Source organism: Amblyraja radiata, chromosome 35 (assembly GCF_010909765.2).
Source record: "Amblyraja radiata isolate CabotCenter1 chromosome 35, sAmbRad1.1.pri, whole genome shotgun sequence".
Classification (NCBI taxonomy): domain Eukaryota; kingdom Metazoa; phylum Chordata; class Chondrichthyes; order Rajiformes; family Rajidae; genus Amblyraja; species Amblyraja radiata.
In genome coordinates, this window is record NC_045990.1 from 7,517,390 (window position 1) to 7,526,821 (window position 9,432).

Genomic DNA, 9,432 nt, shown 5'->3' on the forward strand with positions numbered 1-9,432 from the left:
CCTCGTTGATTCCTACCCCGAGATTATCTACATGGAGCACATCACACTATAGACCATTCTAACTACAATGGTTACTATAAGATCGATACAACATTTACGGGGTATTGAAAGCAACATACTACGATTTGGGTCTGCCACTATTGAAATCGGTTCTCGTTAAACCCATTCATAGTTTCAGTATGTATCAAATTGGTTTTAGTCTTTATAACACAAAATTATTGTGATGCCTTAAGTCATTTGGCAAGAGGCAACTGGCCATGAACTTGTAAATGAAACTTCATGGGCGTTTAGGTAGACACAAAATGCTGGAGCAACTCAGCGGGTCAGGCAGCATCTCTGGAGAGAAGGAATGGGTAACGTTTCGGGTCGAGTCTTTTCTTCAGACTGATGAAGACTTTATGGGCCTTTAGGTTTCTGGCCTGGGTTTTGGCGGTTATTTTCAGTCTGTTTCTCACTTCCCAAGACCATTACATAATTCTACAGCAGTGTGGGACGTTTCATCTCATAGACTTCTCCATAGCTTTCAGTCTCAAAGTCAAAATTCCCAACCAAATCAAAACAGGTAGTGAGAATTTCATTCATAAAAACAAAGTGCAATTGCTGATGTGTTAGAGACCTTTCCCATCTCCCAGCAACTGAAATAGTTTAGCCACTGAATGAATTAATGAATTCTTTATTGTCACATGTGACAAGTCACAGTGAAATTCCTTGTTTTGCATACCAAAGGTATGCCAAGAGTTGCCACATAAAGGGCGCCACCAGAGTTACAAAGTATCCGGCGCCAGATCCTCCTTTGTTCTCCCCCCTCCCCCTCAGCGGTTCCCCCATGCCGGGTCCTCCTTGTTCTCTTGATACTGTGTGTATCAAACCCTGTTGAGGAGACCACTGCACTTGTATCGGCACCAGGAATATGCAAGAAGTACTTGCACAGACTGAGCCTCCCCCTAGTGGTGGCTAGGGTGGAGCGATTGGAGAAAATCAGAAAAAAAATACAACGCAGATGCTGCAAATCTGAGATAAAAACTGAAAATTCAGGAAACACTCAGCACATTAGGGATGAAAAATGGAGATAATGTTTCAGGAGGGAGACCTTTCATCTTCAGGTTAGTTGGTGATCAGGCAAACATGCTAAGTTGCCTTTATTAAGTTTCATGATGACTGAGACATCATGGCTAGATAATTCTTACTCAAGCTATTTAGGAAGTAACAGAATAGATCGCAAGTCTGATCTCAAACTATGGCAAGTTGATTGAACTGCCACCAAGATTTTCTGTAAAGGATTGTCTGAACTGCATTATAAATCCTGTACATATATTTGGTTATTTTTAGCATAAGGGTGATCACATTATACAGAGGTCAAGACTGAATCCACAAGGCCTTAATATTTCAGTTATTAAGTCCTATAGATTTTCTGTTTGAGATAATTATTGTTTCTGAAAATACTCAATCTTGTTTTCCCACTACAGTTGCAATTAGTAATTCACCTGCAGCAATCATTAAAGCAAGTCTATCTGAGTTCAACTGGAGCCAACCGTGAGTGTGGGGTTGGGCTCAATCTATGTCCCATCAAAACAGTGTTGGGATGGATCAGATTGGTTATTCTGTGCCAGCACACATCTGTACTCTATCCAAATCATTTTGACTTGTTGTCATCCATACTAGTTGAACAGTTAACCAGGGACTACATAGAGTTATAAAATCATACAGCATGGACACAGGCCCTTCGACCCAACTCATCCATGCCGACCAAGATCTAATCTAGTCCCATTTGCCTGCATTTGGCCCACATTCCTTTAAACCTCCTATCCATGTTCCAGTCCAATTAGCTTTTAAATGTATGAAGAACTTGACCCAGAATGGAGGAACATCTAATGAAGTTGACCTCAGGGACTGGACAGGGAACAGTGTTCAAGATCAGGAAGCAATTTCCCAATTTGAAGTGAGGATGTGTGCAAACTGCCTCTTGGTTAAGTTAGGTTGGATGTGAGAGAACGACAGGGGCTTGGGCTCAGGTTGGTTGTGGTAATTTCAAGTTTTTGTTTCATACCTGAGCAAACACACCTCACATCCAGTCCTAACCCAGTCCCTGAAAGCCATGTCGGAGACCCTCTAGGCCACAGGCTGCAGCTACAACAACTTCCACAGTGAAGCTTAATGACCCGGGCAATCAATAGTTTCCAGGCCTGGCTACTGTACGCACCACTTCATGAGTGGGACTCGGTAGACTCTCAAGCACTGGAAATTACTTGCTTTTAAACACATTCATCTTTGGTTTTTCCTCTCCCCACAAATTTCAACATTCCCTCATGACAAATCTTATTCTCGTCAGAACGTCTACAGCTAAATAATAACTGGGAATGAAATGTATCCCAGTTAGACGTTGCTAACCACAGGAGAATATCAGTCATCAAACATTAGATGTCATTAAAGTCAGTGCATTTTCCATATGTGAACACAAGAGCTAACAGGTAGAGACTGCACTGTCATGGTGCCAAGATTAAAACTTCAGTATAATCATAAATAGGATATAATGTCATCCATGTACAACATCCATGTAAACAGGTTGGCATGATGGTGCAGCGGTAGAGTTGCTGCCTTACAGCGACCTGCGTTTGATCCTGACTATGGGTGCTGTCTGTATGGAGTTTGTACCTTCTCTCAGTGACTGCGTGGGTTTTCTCCAGCAAGCTCTGGTGTTCACCCACACTTCAAAGACGTACAGGTTTGTAGAGTAACTGGCTTGGTACAGATGTAAAGTCTCCCTGTGTGTAGAATAGTGTTAGTCTATGGGGTCATCGCTGGTCAGCGGGCCGAAGGGCCTGTTTCCACGCTGTATCTCTAAAAACTAAAAAAACTAAATTGTTCCTAGTGTGTGTAGGATAGTGTTAGTCTATGGGGTAATCGCTGGTCAGCACGAAGTCGTTGGGCCGAAGGGCCTGTTTCCATGCTGTATCTCTGAAAACTAAAAAAACTAAATTGTCCCTAGTGTGTGTAGGATAGTGTTAGTGTGCGAGGATCGTTGGTCGGCATGAACTTGGTGGGCCGAAGGGCCTGTTTTGACGCTGTATCTCTAAACTAAACCTGTGTAGAAGGTTTCTTTAGTCATGCTTAATGTACCCATCCTACTGAGTGTTCCGTGAGAAGTTTCCTTCCCTGCTGACTCCCCCATGATGTGGGACCTCACTGAATGAATGGGCTGCCAGTGGGCATCCGTTAAACAGCAATGGAGACACCAGAGGATCCTTCAGCCTGCGAATGATAAAATCAAAAAGGCATGTGAGAAAACAAGCAGCATTCTGGAGCCCCACAGTAATTTTCATAAATTACTACACACTCCAGATCAACTCCAGAGAATTGTCAACTTTTCCCAGCACAATTTCCTCTTGTCTTTGCACTGCCCCTTCACTCAGTAAACAAGCTGTCTGTAATGATAGGTTTTGCCAATGGAAAAAAAAAAGAAAATTCATTTCCAATCTGCATAAACAAAAAAAAATTACAGTACTTTATATCAAAGGACCTTCACACAAAGCCATTAGTTGCATCTCTTATTAATCATCAACATTATGATATGATCGTTTCTTCAAATGACTTCACATTTCTTTGAAATCTACCCAAGTTAATAAAGTATCAAGGGTTTTAACTCCTTACCAAAAAGGCAGCCCCACTAAATTCTGCAGTGAGAAACTGACAATAAAATGTAGAAAAATAGTTCAAACATTATTACTTCAAAGATATCTAACAACAAACGGTTGTGGAGCCAGAAACTTGCAGACTTCATTGACAACGCACAGAAAGAAGGCATTCAGTCCAACGACAGTGTCTATGCCAGTCCTTTGAAAGAGCGGCCAGACTTCATTCACCCCCACCCACTGTTTCAGTAAGTCTATCTTCCATTTCTTGTAAAACTCTCATCAAAACATGTTTATAGAATTCGTTTCCAGCTCCTTTTCAGGACAACTCTGGGTAAAAAAATAAACTCTTCACCTCCCCTCTGGGCCCATTGCCAATGTTTTTAAATACGTTCAGACATGACTAATTTAAGAGAGGTTAAACAAAATGTTGAAAAAGCCTGGGGAATTTGTACAATATCCATAAGACAAGAAATATTTTAGTTAATGGGAGATGCAGGTTGGGTTTTGGCTGGATGGGTCCTTCGAGGGCTAAGTTGCTGTAAGATACTTACAGAATTCAGGAAATGTCAGGTGTGTTAAATTAATTCTCAATTTCCAATCTAGTTAAATCATCTTGAGAATCTGTAACATTTGTGGACAGGAATAAAGCATCTGTTGTAAAGACACTCAAAGAATTCTGGACTGCAACTCTCTAGATAGAACAAGCATTAAAATTCTGTGCAAAGTGTGCCAGGAAATGGTTAATGCTTCACTTCACAGTTGGTTTCTTAAAAACCAGAAGCTGAAGACTGGATGATTTTTCCATTTGGCACTTACCTCATAAGGTGGTCAACCGCACACCACGGAATGTTTCTGATAGTCATCCAAAGGAGCATCCACAGGCACCAGAACAATAATGGCCAGGGTTCAGAAATATGTTGCCTCAAAATCTTGCGGCTTTATTGTGGATTTTCGCTATGTTGTGGTAGCCCTGTCAGTTCTGAGTTGGGTCATTGGTGCTTTCCCCTTAAAAGATTGGGCTGCCAATGCAGTGTGATGCTGAGGAATTGCTATACTGTTATTGATGACGTATTTTTAGGAGTGGTTGGATTAAAAAAAAAAACAGGGCTCATTTTTGTTTATGGAGGTTTATAGAAGATCAAATTCTCTGACCATCAGAATGCTGTTGGTCGAAACTCATTCTACACTAATTGACTTATCTCCATCACACCCATTCCTTCTCTCCAGTCATGCCGCCTATCCCGCTGAGTTACTCTGCTTTTTGTGTCTATCTACACTGATTGACTATGTTTTCATATTACAAAAGGGACAATCCTTCAAAGATTTAGTTGTAAAAGTTTCTGGGATTTCCTGATGAGTTCCAGTATATTTTTCTTTCGTTACGTTTGTTTTGCAAAAGTCAAATTTTAACCTTGGCCAGCCTGTATGAAGAGGATGGGGAACTGAGGGGGAATAATGGTAAGGTGTTTTCCACGGCATGTTTGTGTTAGGGGGAAACCATTAGATATTCCTGCTCTAGATTTGGAGGAGCTTCATTAATAACCCAACATGATAGTAAGTTGAAGGTACACGAAAATGCTGGAGAAACTCAGCGGGTGCAGCAGCATCTATGGAGCGAAGGAATTTCCTTCGCTCCATAGATGCTGCTGCACCCACTGAGTTTCTCCAGCATTTTTATGTACCTTCGATTTTCCAGCATCTGCAGTTCCTTCTTAAACATGATAGTAAGCTGATCCCAACCGACTTGAATATAAGGTAAGAGGGGGAAAGATTTAATAGGAACCTGAGGAGTAACTTTTTCACACAAAGGGTGGTGGGTGTACGGAACGAGCTGCATGAGGATGTAGAGGCAATTACTATCGCAGTGTTTAAGAAACATTTTGACAGGTACATTGATAGGACAGGTTTAGAGGATATGGGCCAAACACGGGCAGGTGGGACTAGTGTAGATGGAACATGTTGTCCAGTGTGGGCAAGATGGGCCGAAGGGCCTGTTTCCACGGCGTGTGATGATTGTACTATGACTCTGACTTCAGATTATTTAGAGATGGGGAGACCAATAAAACCTAGAAGTAGTCTGCATCAGGTCAAGAAGGACCTCGAATCAACATTTTACAAAGTTCCTGCTTCTAGAGCTATGAAAGGAAACCACAGTTCTCCCTGCCCAAACCTCTCCCCATGCCTTCTCCTGCTGAACATTACACTAATGATTCACCACTTGCCTTAGTGCAGGGGCTGCCCCTTCAGACCACCCTTTCCCCACATCCATTGCCAGTTAGCTACTCTCATTTCCCGAACAGATCAAGTAAGAGTTCTTTCAACATAATATGTTCCTAGAATTAAAATGATATGCATCTCATGCTGGCACCATTATGAACACTGGCAGCCTTCTCCAGAAAGCACAAACATGCTCAAACTCAGCTAAAACAGGCGTGACTTTTTACTTGGGCTTACACAAGACATTTGATATTAGTTCCACGGGGATGCAAGGATGCTGGAATCTTGCACAGGACACAAAGTACTGGAGTAACTCAGCGGGTCAGGCAGCATCTCTGGAGGACATGATAGGTAACTGACGTTTCAGGTCAAGACCCTTCAGGATGGTCTGCTCCATATACACTAATGCAGCTTTTAAATATTAAAGATTATGGAATGTAATGGCAAATTACTTGGCTGCATTGAAAACTGGCTCAATAATAATGAAAAAGGTAACTACAAATAAATGGAGGGGGGTGGTACCTATTGGAAAGTATTAGGTAGAGAAAAGTCTATTCTCAGTCAAAGCAGAGATGACATAGTAACTCCCTTCAATCAGCATGGTCTTAGTGATGGTGATGAATTTAATACGCACAATCTGTATTTCCTCACTGTTTCTTTTGCAAGAAAGTAGCCTGTATTTATGTGATAAGTTGGTGTAGTTTCAGTCATGCTTTTTACCTTAGCTCTTTGAAAAGATTTAGTTTTACTGTTTGCTGTACAATAGACTGCTGTGAATCTAGTTAAGTGGCCCACTCTATCCTCTAATTGTACAGGGAGGAACTGCAGATGCTGGTTTACACCGAAGATAGACACAAAATGCTGGAGTAACTCAGAGGGTCAGGCAGCATCTCTGGAGAAAATAAATAGGTGAAATTCCGGGTAGAGACTGATCTTCAGACTGAAGAAGGATCTCGACCTGAAACTTCACCCAGCAATAGAATTTTGTGGGTACACAAAATTGCTGGGGAAACTCAGCGGGTGCAGCAGCATCTATGGAGCGAAGGAAATAGGCGACGTTTCGGGCCGAAACCCTTCTTCAGACTTTGTGTCTGTCCTCTAACTTATTGGCAAAAGATGCTCCACATTAAGTAACAATGTTAATGCTAGTTATTGACAGAGGTAATTCCCACTATTAGTCAAGCCTGGAGACTACTCTGCTGCAAGTGACTGGGATTAATTTTTATTGAACTATTTTTTACTCACTGCATTTTGCTGAGACGTTATTCTGCTTTTATTGGAAGGAACTCCAACAACAGCCAAGCTAAATGAGTAGCATCTTTCAAAAGAACGCAGGAAGATCAAATGATGTTGTAGGCAATGGCAGAAATCAACCTTCCAGAAAATCCCTTTATCAATTCAAAAAAAAGGTCATCATAACACTGACATTTTTGAGAACCCACTGAGCACAAATTGGCCTCTGAGCTTCAAATGTACATCATTGGTTGTAAAACCTCTGTACAAAATCTATGTCATATTTCAGTAAGAATATCTGTGACATAATAAACATCCGTGCCCACAACAGAGCCCGGACTGATTATCCATCAACATGTCTGAAAAAGTTAACCTGAAAAACAAGATGTGGTGTCTGCTCTCTGCAGCACACATTCTGTTCCCTTTTACAATAAAGAAGCATAAAAGACATCTTTCCAGGACACCTTTCATGAAGAATTTGTTGAAGGTTAATTACTGCTGTAACTTTGGAAGCAAGGCAGCCACATGCTCCCACAAACGACATTATTCTAAAGACCAGATGATACATTATATAGACAATATAGACAATAAACAATAGATGCAGGAGTAGGCCATTCGGCCCTTCGAGCCAGCACCGCCATTCAACGTGATCATCCCCAATCAGTACCCCGTTCCTGCCTTCTCCCCATATCCCCTGACTCCGCTATTTTTAAGAGCCCTATCCAGCTCTCTCTTGAAAGCTGAATCTCTTGAAATTATGAATACTGAAGCCAATTTAATGCACTTTGAAATTATCAAGTAGACACAAAATGCTGGAATTACTCAGCGGGTCAGGCAGCATGTGTCTGGAGGAACTGCAGGTGCTGGTTTAAACTGAAGACTGACGCAAAAAGCTGAAGCAACTCAGCGGGTCAGGCAGTATCTCTGGAGAAAAGGAATAGGTGATGGTCTGAAGAAGGGTCTCGACCCGAAATGTCACCTATTCCTTTTCTCCAGAGATGTTGCCTAGCCTGCTGAGTTACTCCAGCATTTTGTATGTCTTCGGGTCAGGCAGCATTTTATCATCATATCAACATATGTCATCTTATCAACATATTATCAGTACGTTTAATGATAGCAAGAATATTGCTTTGTAAACCAAAGGCAATCATTTTGTTCTAAAGTTATGCTGAGGCATCTTCTAACATCTATCCCAAAAGTACAGACTTAGTCTTAGATCATCATCTCATCAACAGCACAATGCCTCTGAGCAGTTTGTATTTGTACTGCTTTGTGTGTGTACATCAGGCACAACTTCCAGGCTCAAGGCTCCAGACTAGGATGACAGTCTGGTTCAGAAAGCGATCCAGGACAAGCTAGCCAATTTTCTTACAAAATTAGCTGAATAAGAGGACAATAGACAATAGGTGCTGGAGTAGGCCATTCAGCCCTTCGAGCCAGCACCGGCTGATCTTCCATAATCAGTACCCGGTTCCTGCCTTCTCCCCATATCCCTTGTCTCCGCTATTTTTAAGAGCTCTATCTAACTCTCTCTTGAAAGCATCCAGAGAATTGGCCTGAGGCAGAGAATTCCACAGATTCACAACTCTCTGGGTGAAAAAGTTTTTCCTCATCTCCGTTCTAAATGGCCTACCCCTTATTCTCGAAGGTGGTAGTTGAAGGTTGTTTTTCCAGAGGCATGTGACCCGGAGAATGGGATTGAGAGGGAAAGGTAGATCAGCCATGATTGAATGGAAGGGTAGACTTCATGGGCTGAATGGCCTAAATTCTGCTCCTGTCACATGAACATATTTATTTACTTTTCTCCCACGAAAATTCCACAAAATTTCAATCTTGAGCACTGATTTGTGAACTCAGTAATGAGAATTTTGACTGCCGGAATGGCCAGGAGATGCCGGTACTTGCATTTCAGAAATGGTCCTGTAACTCTCAAGGACCAACTGTAACCCATAATCAATGTACATTGCATTAGAAGGAGCAACAGCAGAAATAAAGTCAAAAGAATGAGTTGTGCAGCCTCTTCTACATTAATATATTCTTGGAATTAGTTTCTGTTTTCAGTTTGGAAAAAAAAAACTCTACCATTTCTCAAGAGCTTCACCAGGGCAGAACACAGCCAGCTAATTAGATATAGAAGCACAATGTTCCCAGCTAGAATGGCCCCAGGTGGGTTCTGAAATTCAGAGTAAAAGGTTACAGTCGACAATATACAGCAACACATCCTCACTGGGGACCATTTGTACTGGGAAACATTCCATAATGAAGTCAGCAGGAAAACAAAGTGGGAACAAATCATTGCCTTGGTGGGGAACCGATAACGTGTTGCACAGAGGCTTTCTCATGGAAAAAC